This window comes from Schistocerca serialis, chromosome 5 (genome assembly GCF_023864345.2).
Source record: "Schistocerca serialis cubense isolate TAMUIC-IGC-003099 chromosome 5, iqSchSeri2.2, whole genome shotgun sequence".
NCBI classification, from domain to species: Eukaryota; Metazoa; Arthropoda; class Insecta; order Orthoptera; family Acrididae; genus Schistocerca; species Schistocerca serialis.
The window spans coordinates 108,104,024-108,116,117 of NC_064642.1; positions in this window are offsets into that span (position 1 = coordinate 108,104,024).

The window sequence follows — 12,094 nt, forward strand, 5'->3', positions numbered from 1 at the left end:
CGAGCTGACACGTACCCTGACCTGTACAGTAAAGATACGTTGTTGACTATGGGGCTATACCAATGTGGCATGAGTAACTTCGGAGACTCACTGGTCAAAGGGATTGGTAAATGTTAAGTTATTATTTGCCTGTCCTGGATGGACTATGATAAAAGTTATCGTACATGCAAAAGGAGAACATAAAAAGCTTTAATATGTAGTTGTAAATTTGTTCACTGTGTATGACTCTTAAAATGGCAGAGCTTTCTAAGGTTACTGATCGTTCTTTAAAAGGTTGACTTTAGTAACAGCAAGAGTTGAGTGGTATTCTGAGAAGGAAAAAAGTCATAAAAATTGTCAAAGAGCATTGGATGTATATTTCCAATGGAAGCTGTCGTATTTAATTAATTTTCCGCAAATTATGAGTTGTAAATTAAAATTTTTGTTAAAGTGTAACTTAGATGGTTACGTTAATTATGAGTATATTTCTGTTTTAATGCAGTGTAATTGGTAGCGGAAACTTTCATATCTGTATCTGCTGAAAATTTTTAATTTCTTGAGCTTACTGTTTGATGGTCAGCATAGCCAAAGAATGGATGTATATAACTCCACAGTGGACACTCTTTTAGCATTTTGAGTTTAGGGGGCTTTATGATGCCTTTAATTGAATTTGGAAAGTTTTCAAAAATTATATCAATGGAATTATTTTAGTCATGGTTATCAGTTACTTTGGTATAGCGCCGTATAACTTTTGAGCCAATGTTGTTTTGTGTCAATAACATGTTAATGTTTATTTTGGGCTTTCAGTGTAACACAACAGTTTGCTCCGCTCCTCACAAATCCGTGTGTCTGCACAATCAGTTTTCCTTTGCAACCTGCTACCTCTTATTGACATTGTTAAGTCTCCTTCACGTGGAGTTGTTGGCAAGGGAACAAAGACATTAGGGATTACAGGCAGTCACCCATTGGTAACTTGTAATCGTTCTCTCTGTTCATTCAGTTGTTCCATTTGATGTTCTAAATTTTCTGTTGTATTTTCCTCTTTTTCATTCATAGCTGCCAAACACTAGAGCTTCTTCAAAAGTGATACAGTGGCTCTAGTTCATGTGCTGTCAACTGTTGCCTTCACTGCATGTAGTCATTATCAGATGTGTGAGGTGTCATGTCCACGTCCATTCGTCAAGTGCCTATGCTACCAACCACATCCCTTTAACAGGTGGGTTACCGCTGTCTAGTTGCCTTCCAGAAGTAACCTGCAATTACCATGGGAGGCACCAGCATCGCCCGTCAGGAAAGGATGCCTTATTTAGCGTAGTTCTACCACGAAGTCACTTGCTCCACTCTGATATCGATTTTGCTGCCTACTTAAGACATAGCAACGACTCTCAGTGCAACATTAGCCTACACATTTGGCTTTACACCGACAGTGGTCCGTGGCCCAATCATAGCTCAAGCAATCACTAGCGTACACTCCACGTAGTACGTCAACGTTGCCCATGTGACCCATCAGTCGGAGCACATGCTCTCCCTTTCGAGATTTCTGGTCACGCCCCATGCCGCTCATCTATTGGAGCCCCAGCACAGCTCGCAGTGGCATCCATTTGACAGTAAATACAGCATCGACCCAGACACCAGCCAGGAAAATTTGCATCCAACGAAGATTTTTACAAAGATCGATCTCTTCTTGTTACTCCCTATAGAACTTTATTTACTTGCCAGGTCTTATTTCTTCCTGTAAATAACCCAGGAATTGAGAAATGACATTGCACCGTAATTATGCTATGTCCCAAAAACTTCTGAGTTTTCTGTATTATGCTGCTCGTAATCTTTGTCTACTTGGGAGCTAGCTTGTTCTGCATGCACCACAGGCGATGAAGATTAATTAACATCTTTGCGATTTTCAATTCACCACCTGGATGCTGCACTTCTCCAGCTGCACACATGCTGCTGCCAATTTATGTTGCAGCCACGGTCAGGCCTCTTCTTGAGGGTGGCACTGCCTCGTCAGGTCGTGTTCATTGTTGGTCTGTCACTTCGAGTCTTCGACAATGCAGTCATGGCCAGCACTCCTCACTTGGGTGGCGTTGCCCATGACATTTCAGTGGGAAACGAGACTCAGTAGTTGCGAGATTCTATTTCCATTAGTTGGCGTTGAGGTTTTCGGATAATTTACCGAACTTTTTTCTTGTTTCACAGGTGTACAGTGCTTATCAGCTCTATTTTTACATTCTTTATGTAGTATCTTGTAACTTCACACCAATCACCCACTCCGTCATGGCACCATTTTTTCAGGCATTCTGGCACTGATGCAGCTGGCATGAATTTCCTTATTGCCAACTTCAGGCTGGATCCTGGTGAAGACTGCTAACATCACTGTGGCACGAGATGCTCCCAGTCACCATCCCCAGAGCGTCTCCAGAGCTGCCTTCAGACAGCGCTCCCACATGCTTCGTCTACGATTGTAACCGCACTTCTTCGTTCCTCGACCTACCACTGCTTCATAGGAATGAGCGTTCCTCTTTCCTTTGCGTTGACAACACCCCTATGCCCCTTCTGGTGATTTTTCACATATATCTTCTGAAACTCCACCCTCTTCCTCCCATGTTCCTTTGAATGATTTGGTGGCTTCACACACAGCTGACTCTTCTGGTAGTTCTCTCTCTTCCTGCAATGCTTCTACATGCTGGAACCCTCAGCGGCTTTTTTCCCATTGTCCTTTCTAATTCCCGTGCACCCTCTGGGCATAAATCTGACTACTGTATGCGTTTCCGTTCACACTGATGCATGCAAGTCGAACTAGTGCACAACCCTCCATTCCAAGACGCTCTTCCTACAAAAGCTTAAGTTCTACAACTTACACTATGCTACGCGTGCTTCGTTCCAAGATGCTAGTGCTCTAAGCCTTGCAACATGCTGCACACACTTCGCTGCCTTTTAGGCACGCTGCACTCCCGTGGCTCAGCAATACGGCCTTTCTGGCTAAAGTGTTTTGTCCATCATAAGCTGCTTTTCACGCTTTGGACATTGCTGTCTTTTTGCATGTCCTGTTCCATGACTACTAATATTTTCTACTGCCATACAATATTGCTTCTGACGCGGTGAACCCTCCAGCAAATGTTGTCGTTTCACAGCCCAGCTCAGGATGTTTCCGCCATTACCGAGCCCACTGTTTACATCACTCAATATGTGCACCACATCACAACGCTGGTTTTAGGATTCCTCCAAGTACTCCACTGTCGGGGCCAACTGCCAAGAGCTACCCTCATCAGCAGGATTTCAATTATCACCCCAGAACACTTGCTGCATTCGTACTATCCAGCATCGGATTGGCTCTGCTGCCCACCGTCTTCGATGATGCAACTATTGCCAGCTTTCATCACTATTGGCTCTCCCTATGGGGGTAGAGGATGCAGGATCATCAGCCAACATCTCAATAATGCTTCATTTCTTTCCAAAAGGGATGCTGGATATTCAGCTATTACATCACGGCTCCACGGCTCCACCATCATTTCCTAAGGAGGAAGGGGAAAGGGATGCTGTGTCCATCGTCATTCACCAGCTGCTTCGATTACCACGAATACGCCTGCGTCCTGCGGTTTGTCGTGCTCAAGTTGTGCAGTGGTTCAAAAAATGGTTCAAATGGCTCTGAGCACTATGGGACTCAACATCTTAGGTCATAAGTCCCCTAGAACTTAGAACTACTTAAACCTAACCAACCTAAGGACATCACACACACCCATGCCCGAGGCAGGATTCGAACCTGCGACCGTAGCGGTCCCGCGGTTCCGGACTGCAGCGCCAGAACCACACGGCCACCGCGGCCGGCAAAGTGTCCAGTGGAATCAGACGGTAGTCACCACGGGAGGTATCAGCCTGCTGGTTTTTTGGCAGGGCATGCCTCAATGACCATGACTTTGCTATTAATTCGCGTTCTTCATGAGGATATTCATCCACCTGATTGCTTAAGACGTGGCAACGACTGACGAATGGCAGAGCAGCATTCGTTTAGGCTTTGAGTTTTATGCCAGTCACACTCAGTGACTAAGCCACAAGCGCACAAACTATCGCTCGGAGTATCTCCGCGCTTTACGCTGGCCACGCCAATGACCGGGCAACGCTTATTCAAGACTGTTATATTCTGTTTTCTCTTCATGTAGCCACTGAGGAAGTGGACAGTTAGATACCAAGTTTTATTTCTTCTTACAAGTGACCCAAGAACTAAGAAGTGCCATTGTAACCTATTTATGCTACCTTCCTAAATCTTGTATGTTTCTTTGTTGTTCTACTGCTAATAAACGGTACACTGGCGTATGCCTACTTGGGAGCCAGTTTATTCTACGGGTACCACGCCACCATATACGTCACGAGGCCTATTTGACCCACCAGTTTCATTAACATACACATCAGCACAATATTATCGAAATTCGTAGACACCTGCAACATGTAAAGCATCTACGAAATCTTTCGCGGACCGCCTTCGATTTCAGATCTTACGCTAACTCTATGATACCGACCTGATTCCTCAGCTGTGCATCACCTTGTCCTCCAGTAGGAAAGTCAGGACAATGACACAGAACCGAAAATTCTTTAATTGCGAGTAACGTCTTAAGCTTGGAAAGCAAGTAACATCTAACATGCAAGTCCTTCATTTTCTGATGGAGATAATGTTTCACATCAGTTCGCTCCTGTCTTTTAGGTACATGACACTGTTATTTATGGCTAGCATCCAAATGGTCTATAATCGACCATGGAGACATTTCAGAAATAGCTTAAATATGTCCCTTCTTCTATATTTCCCACTACACGTTAGTTTTCATCCACTGCTAGATCAAAATAAAATTCCTTTGACAAACGGGGGAGTCCCATTCCAGTTTCTTTTTGTCTGTTGAGTAATACTACCGTTCCAAATCAGTCAGTCTAGGTACTAAGTCGCTCGTTAACCTCTCGCTGTTTTGGTCTTATTATCTTTATCACAGCTGCCGCGACCGACTGTAATAGAACCCATATATATAATATTTTCACATTAAAAAAAAATGCCGTCATCGATAGTAATATCCATTCCATGTTTACCAATGTACGTTTAATCATTCTTGCCGTAATTGTATTTTAGGCCACATATCGTTCATTCCTACTGAAATTTGTCATAAATGGGTTCCACATCCCTTCAGCTGTTTCCGAAAAATAACGTCCCTTTTCGTCGAATGAATTAGTAGGTGTTCGGTAAGTGACGAAGTTTACGGAGCTCGCATCGACGAAAGGAAGTACTCAACTGAAACTGGATACGTCAGCCACTGTGCTATCAACACGACCGTCACCATGGCAGTCACAGGTGTATTGTCTAAGAGTTTGAATTACTCATTGCCGCATAAAAGAAAAATATCATACAATCCACACCACTCAGGAAATGGCCTCAACCAGAAGGAGAGAATATTCTAAAATCTTTCAGTCCTATTGCGAGCCACCAAAGCAAGCGACATCAAAAGAATGAGAGAAACGTAGTGAGTTGCTGTGAGTGAAACATAGTGAGTTGCTGAGAGATTCCATACATAAAGAAGTGAAAATTCATTCCACGGAAAAGAATAAACGATGCTGACCTAAGGATCCTGCGTTGCAGATTCTAGCACCGACGAAAATATGTGGTACCACATCTACGTAAGTGGGGTACTGTCTTAAGCCAATCTTCAGTGGCATTAACTTGCCGAAGTACGGTCTGGAAAATATCTGCCCCAGTAGTTACACCGTCTGTCAAGAAGATCACAGACAAACGGCGTGGCTGTTTGCTCTTCTACGTTGTACTGTAGCAACAAACGTGCTCATGGGAGCCTTAGCATAATCTGGGCTAACATACTCGTCATGATCGATTTCGTTTGGATTTGCAAGTCTTTTTATCGCGAGGTCCGCGTGAGGCAGTAGCCATTTGAGATAGCGTACATTCTAGGCAGCGGTTAGCCTAATGAAAGAGTACAGCAAGGTTATGCAAGGGTCGTGAAATCGAAACCCTATGCTGGAAATTTTTTTATTTCTTTTTAACTGAAATCCTTATCTCACTTAATTTGCTAATATACTGAAACATGAACAAAGTTACTCACTCGTATAGAGCGCAGTAAGCTTTAGCTATTTTTGGAGATTTATTGCCAACAGCCTATGTATGCCTACAACAGAGTGTTGCCGCTTTTGGACGGATGATTCAATAACCGATGAATGAGTAGGCCCTAAAATACAGGACTGTCGTCATTACTTCCTCAAAATGTGGGAATCTTACAATAGCCTTACACTAAAATTTTCTGACCGAGGTGGTGAAGTCTGGCTTTTAGGATTGCAAATTTATTTTGTTAATTTACTCCTGGGGAACACAAACAAAACTGCAATAGTACGACGAAATTGTTCAAGATGATGTAGGGTTACCGTCATGCAGCTTTTAATTGATTGCCCCAATAGTGTTCGTTACTACAACCTTGCGATGCCTCTTTTCAAAAAAAATGGTTCAAATGGCTCTGAGCACTATGGGACTTAACATCTGTGGTCATCAGTCCCCTAGAACTTAGAACTACTTAAACCGAACTAACCTAAGGACATCACACACATCCATGCCCGAGGCAGGATTCGAACCTGCGACCGTAGCAGTCGTGCGGTTCTGGACTGAGCGCCTTAACCGCGAGACCACCGCGGCCGGCGCCTCTTTTCACCTACAGGTAAAGATTTTGATGAAAAGTTCCTAAAGTGCTGTCATCCCGTTGGGAATGAAAAAGATATCACATTCTGAGAAGACTGCATAAAAATATATTGCATTGTATATCGCCAGCTACCCTCGCCAATACATGGCGAAACGATGCGATACGCGTGGTTTGTTGCCAAACTATGTGATCAGGGAGAACCTTTCATGGAAGTTAACCAAGTTTGTTTTATTATAGATATTGTAAAACAACCATGTAACTGTAGGATAGCGTCTATAAACTTGTGCAAGATGAGTATAACTTTAGCTTCGGTTGCTGCAATCTAACATAACATGCTCATTCTTGAAGATCTTTAACTGTTATAAAGTCGAACCTAGCATTTCATAAACTGCCTCTCCTACTTTATGAGGAATATCACCCTTGCACGTGCAAATCATCAACCGTAAAACAAAAAATCTAATTTTATACGTGGAATTCTACTATAAACCCTACAATACCTCCCTGGGAATTTATTAAAACACCCAGAGTCTCCTTTGCTTTTTTTGTGTCTTTTATGAACATATTAATAAAGACAATATATTATTGAACATTATTTCAGTTTAATTTAAGTGTAAGTAACGTAAAAAGTGAAAATAAAGAACGTTTCAGCACAAGGACTTAACTCCACGACCCTCGCATAATCGCTCTGTTGCGCCAATCGCTGTCTGGAAACTCTGCTAGAATAAATCTTGAAGACTCTTCCTAATTGCACCAAAAATGATATATTCCATAACGATTTGGCCATATGGTTATTCCACTTCTGTCACTTAGTTTCCTCGCCAAGCGCTGCCTCCCATACATATTGTAAATTGGAAATGAGACTATTCAGGCTTCCTCGACGGATCTGTGCGAAATGCACCCCTCGTGTTTTATGCCGTATCAGATTTTGCGTATCCCACAATATTTAGGCGATAGAAGTGCCCGATATCTTTAGCTGTTGATAGTTGCTGCTGTCAGTGCTGCAAGACGCGACTGATGACAATCGCAGGGCGACGTCCTTCTTTTATTTCTTCATCGTTATTTCATTCCTGCTCACCCTATGTGGACGGGAAGAGTTGGGTAGCAGCGGTACACTCAACCTATTCATCAGCCAGGGGACTATACACCCTTAGGGGCTAAAGTATAAAGGCGAAGACATCATGACAATTATTTTAAAACAATGGTGAAATATGAGGGTTATGAAAGACTAACGTAATAAGACTGGCTGAATAATTTAAAAGCAGTGATGAAAATATGGTTAGACAGCACAGGTAAAGAAGAAAAACTATGGAGAACTCTAGAAACACTCGAATAAACACTGGAATGAGACCGAACAACACGGAAGGGACACTGACCACTGAAACGGAGCACTGCAAAACACTTACCTGAATATTCTCTCAGCCGAAAGTAACCAATTGCTCAACAAGAAAGTTAAGGTCCTACCAACTTAAATTATGGAAGGACAAAGGTATGTGCCTTGGTAACTGATACTTCAAACTGCATGCATTGTGAGCTGCACCGCGGAACTGTCGCGTAAGATGAAAATGATTTCTGCAGGGAGTTTCAGCTTTCCTGTCTAACAGCAGCCCACAAATATGACAGTTAATGACATCATTTTACAATTTTTTATCGTCCTCCGATTTGGTCATGGGGATGTCGGTGCTTTAATGCCTGTCAACATCCCATGAGAGTTTTTCAGGCTGAGTGAGCAACCAAACCATAGGATTATTCCCGACATAAGATACATATTAATTAAGACTTGAATCATATGAGTATGCAATTTGGTGCACTGCCGCATGTGGTACATGTTTTTGAGCGAAGGTGGTAGATGAGGCTCAGGGGTTCCCTTCACAGCAGTCGGTAGGGGCAAGGAGATACTCGAAGTCTGCGTGTACAACAAACGGACATCGTTCCTGGCAGTGAGCGTTCTTCAATTTAATGAATTAGTTTCCTTCTGAAGGCATAACAATACGTACTGGTTCCCATTACCTTCAACAAAGGAATTTAGCCGCCTGAAGCTAACAGGCCGTTTACACCTGTGTTTATTGAGTTGGGAGTTAGTGAAGTGGGAAATGTCTTTGATCCAAACATAGTGCTGGTTATCACCTTGAGAAAAGAGTAGCACGTTTATATGAAGGTCACACTGACCTGCATAATTCAAAAAACAGAGTGGTCCAACTGAAATATGCTTGTCCGCTTGCTCTTCTGCTTCTTCAGGCCTGAACCGACATTCCAGGACTTTGTGCGTCAAATTCTGGTACGTCCTGAATCTTTACAGTGAACGCGATATCATCAAAGTTACACCACCTGCGGGTCAACATCTTTTTGTACGTGTTGTTGACCGGCACGTTCTTGATGTACATTGTAATTTCTCTCGCAACTAGGATTGACCGTGCAAAACAAGAGTTTTACTTTTCATTTTGGATACTAATACATGCTTTCTTATAGTTATATCATTAGGGGGTTTGATACAAATGGACCCTCCATTTAACGGACCATAGACGTAAACAAGGATGTCAAGGTGTGGTATATGGCTGCGTGCTTTAGCTGACCCTCTTACCTCCATCTTCGAAAACGTGCCAGTATAGCACCCAGACAGTGGAAGTAATTAATTGATCCATTTAATTAATTTGCACATCAATTTGATATCAAAAGTGTCGTGGGAGTCCAGTACCCTACGACACCTGAGGCCCACAGAATACCACGAAATGATACAAAATCATCTCAGAACCCCTCCCATATTTCACACCTAGGGCCTTAACTCGGCCAGGCGTAAGGAACAATGTAAAACTAGATCCATCCGACGAAATAACTGTCTGCCAGTGCTCCACACAGTACATTTCATGGCTTCAAAACAACGATTTCCTGTTACGGCCTCACTGATAAATGATTTTGTAACTCCACCTCGAGATGCAATTCCCTGCTTATGGAGCTCCCTTCGCGTTGTTTTGGTACTGACAGGACTCACGACATTATCACTTCTGTGGTCATTTTGCAGTTGTTGTCTTCTTATTTTTTATAAAAATCCTCTTCAGTGACTCAGCACATGCTTTGCTCCATGTTTGGACTGTATGCGGGTATGCGGTATAAATCTTCGGTACAGTGCCTCTTGAAACACCAGAACTTTGGATTCCTTGGTTACGGAAGCATCCACTATACGAGCACCAACATTTTTCCCATGTTCGAATTCTCTTATCTCTGACACGATGCATTCGTAACTGTACAGATCATTGTTCCGACAACGACTGGCACTTGCAATACCTTGAGGACATTGCACAGGTGCCGGCCGTTCGTAGTCAAATACTAATAAACAGCGCAGCCAGGAGGCTGTTCAAGCATGCATTTGTGTTCAAGCATGCATTTCTCGTGTTGTTTCAATATTTTTGTGCTACCCCTCTAGATTTATTTCATATTGAGAAATAAAAGCCCCGAATGTGTCAATCCTATCACGATACTATGATGTGCCGGGAATTTACAGTGGTTCACAGTTCTGAGGAAGGGTTCTAATACCCCTATCTCTGGGCACCAAATTTTGTTCTATAGGAATGATACGATATATCACGTACTTCTGAGAAAATCGGACTTTCCGGATTTTGAAGCCACACTGATCTTGCCATTGTCTACGATAATTAGGCAACTACTCATTCTTCTTCAGCTGCTTCGGATGCAGGCTTTGTTTTGTGTTGCGTGGACTTCAGTCAAACTGTGAATCTAACAAGCGAAATCTGATTTGTACAGGGTAGTAATGGAACGTACAATTATGACGGTCCCAAGGCGTTGCACATATGAAATTAATAGAATTTCCAAATAAGTCTACGAAAATTTATCTGCAGACTTCATGCTTTGTTTGCAATAAAAACACGGTCTCGGTAGATTAAACTATCTGACTCTGTAATCTCGAACATCTGTTTTATAACAGTGGCACATAAATCGTCGCCATTACGACGGAACTCTTTATTACAGTTGTAACCTCCCCACCGAAATTTAAAAGAAATGAAATGACAATATTATATAGAAATGGGAGCCGAGTGTAACCTCCCCACAATGAAATTTGAAAGAAAGAAATATGACAATATTTAATTATGAATGCTAATGGACATTGCGCTAAGCGTAACCTGCCCACAATGAAATGTACTGACAATGGCAACAAAAATGTGAAATTCGCAATCTGACTCAAATATAAATTCCTCATGAAAAATTAAAGTCCATTCAGTGATAAGAAAATTTAATTAAACCGAAATATCGGTCTTTGGCCCTGTGCAAAAATCAAAATTAAATTCTTACCTCATTGCAACACCTAGTCAAATTTCTGCTCTTGTTGTTGTGCACCGCTTGGAGGAACTGCATTGCAAATAATAATATTTTTTTTTTTTTGTGATTTTACTGAAATTTTTCTTCAAAAGAAGTGGAATGAAATGGGAAGTGCAACGAAATCTTTAGTTCAATAAAAAATAAAATTTTTAAAAAAAAATGCTTTTGAAATTAAAAATTATTATTGGGGCACTTGTTGGAGAATAATTACAATAAATAAATTTTTACATTATCTAATGATTATATTAATTAACAGTATACCTTATTCACCATCTTGACCAGTGTTGCCGACCGCTCTCCATGACGACTATTGGCGTACTGCACTGCACGACTACTGGCAGAGTACTGCTCTCAACTAGACAGAGCTACAGACTCGCAACGACTGCACTGACAGACTCGCAACGACTGACTGCTCGCAACACTCGCGCGGTCAAGCGCATACTCTCTGGTCACAGATGCTACAATGCCTCGCCATCGCTGCTATGTTACATACGTGTTTCATAACCCTCCACTGGGGGGGGCAAAAATTTGGCAGCGATGGTGAGTCATTTGGACTTGCCAAGCGCGGCAAAATTTTTCTTTAATTAACAAAATTCTTCAACTTACAGAATATTTAAACGTTGTGCACACGCACTAAGTACAAAATATATCAGACAGAGACAAAATGTGAATACAAAACATAGTAGCAAATCAGAAAAATGTATATACAAATTTTTTTGGCAGATAACAAAGTGCACAGGCACTGAAAAAATTCTTTAGCATATTCAGAACAAATAAACAGACTGGCAAAATATTATGTTGACAAGTGACATAAGTGTACTCGCATTGGAGTTGAGCGAATCGAAAAATGTATAACCTATGAACATAAATGATGTTACCAAAAAAATTTTTTTCTTTATGTGACAAGAATCAGGATAGGAAAGGGAAGGATTGCATCATGGTTGTAGCACTTTAGATTGCACACAGCTGCTCTGAAAGTCCATATCTTTCCACAGAAGTACAACACCAAGTGACACAACTTGAAGTTCTTTTCCTATCAGAATTTATCAGTGTAGCCAAGACACTGAACTGTCGTAGTAATGTTCCATGTTTTCATTTTGGCAGTACATTAG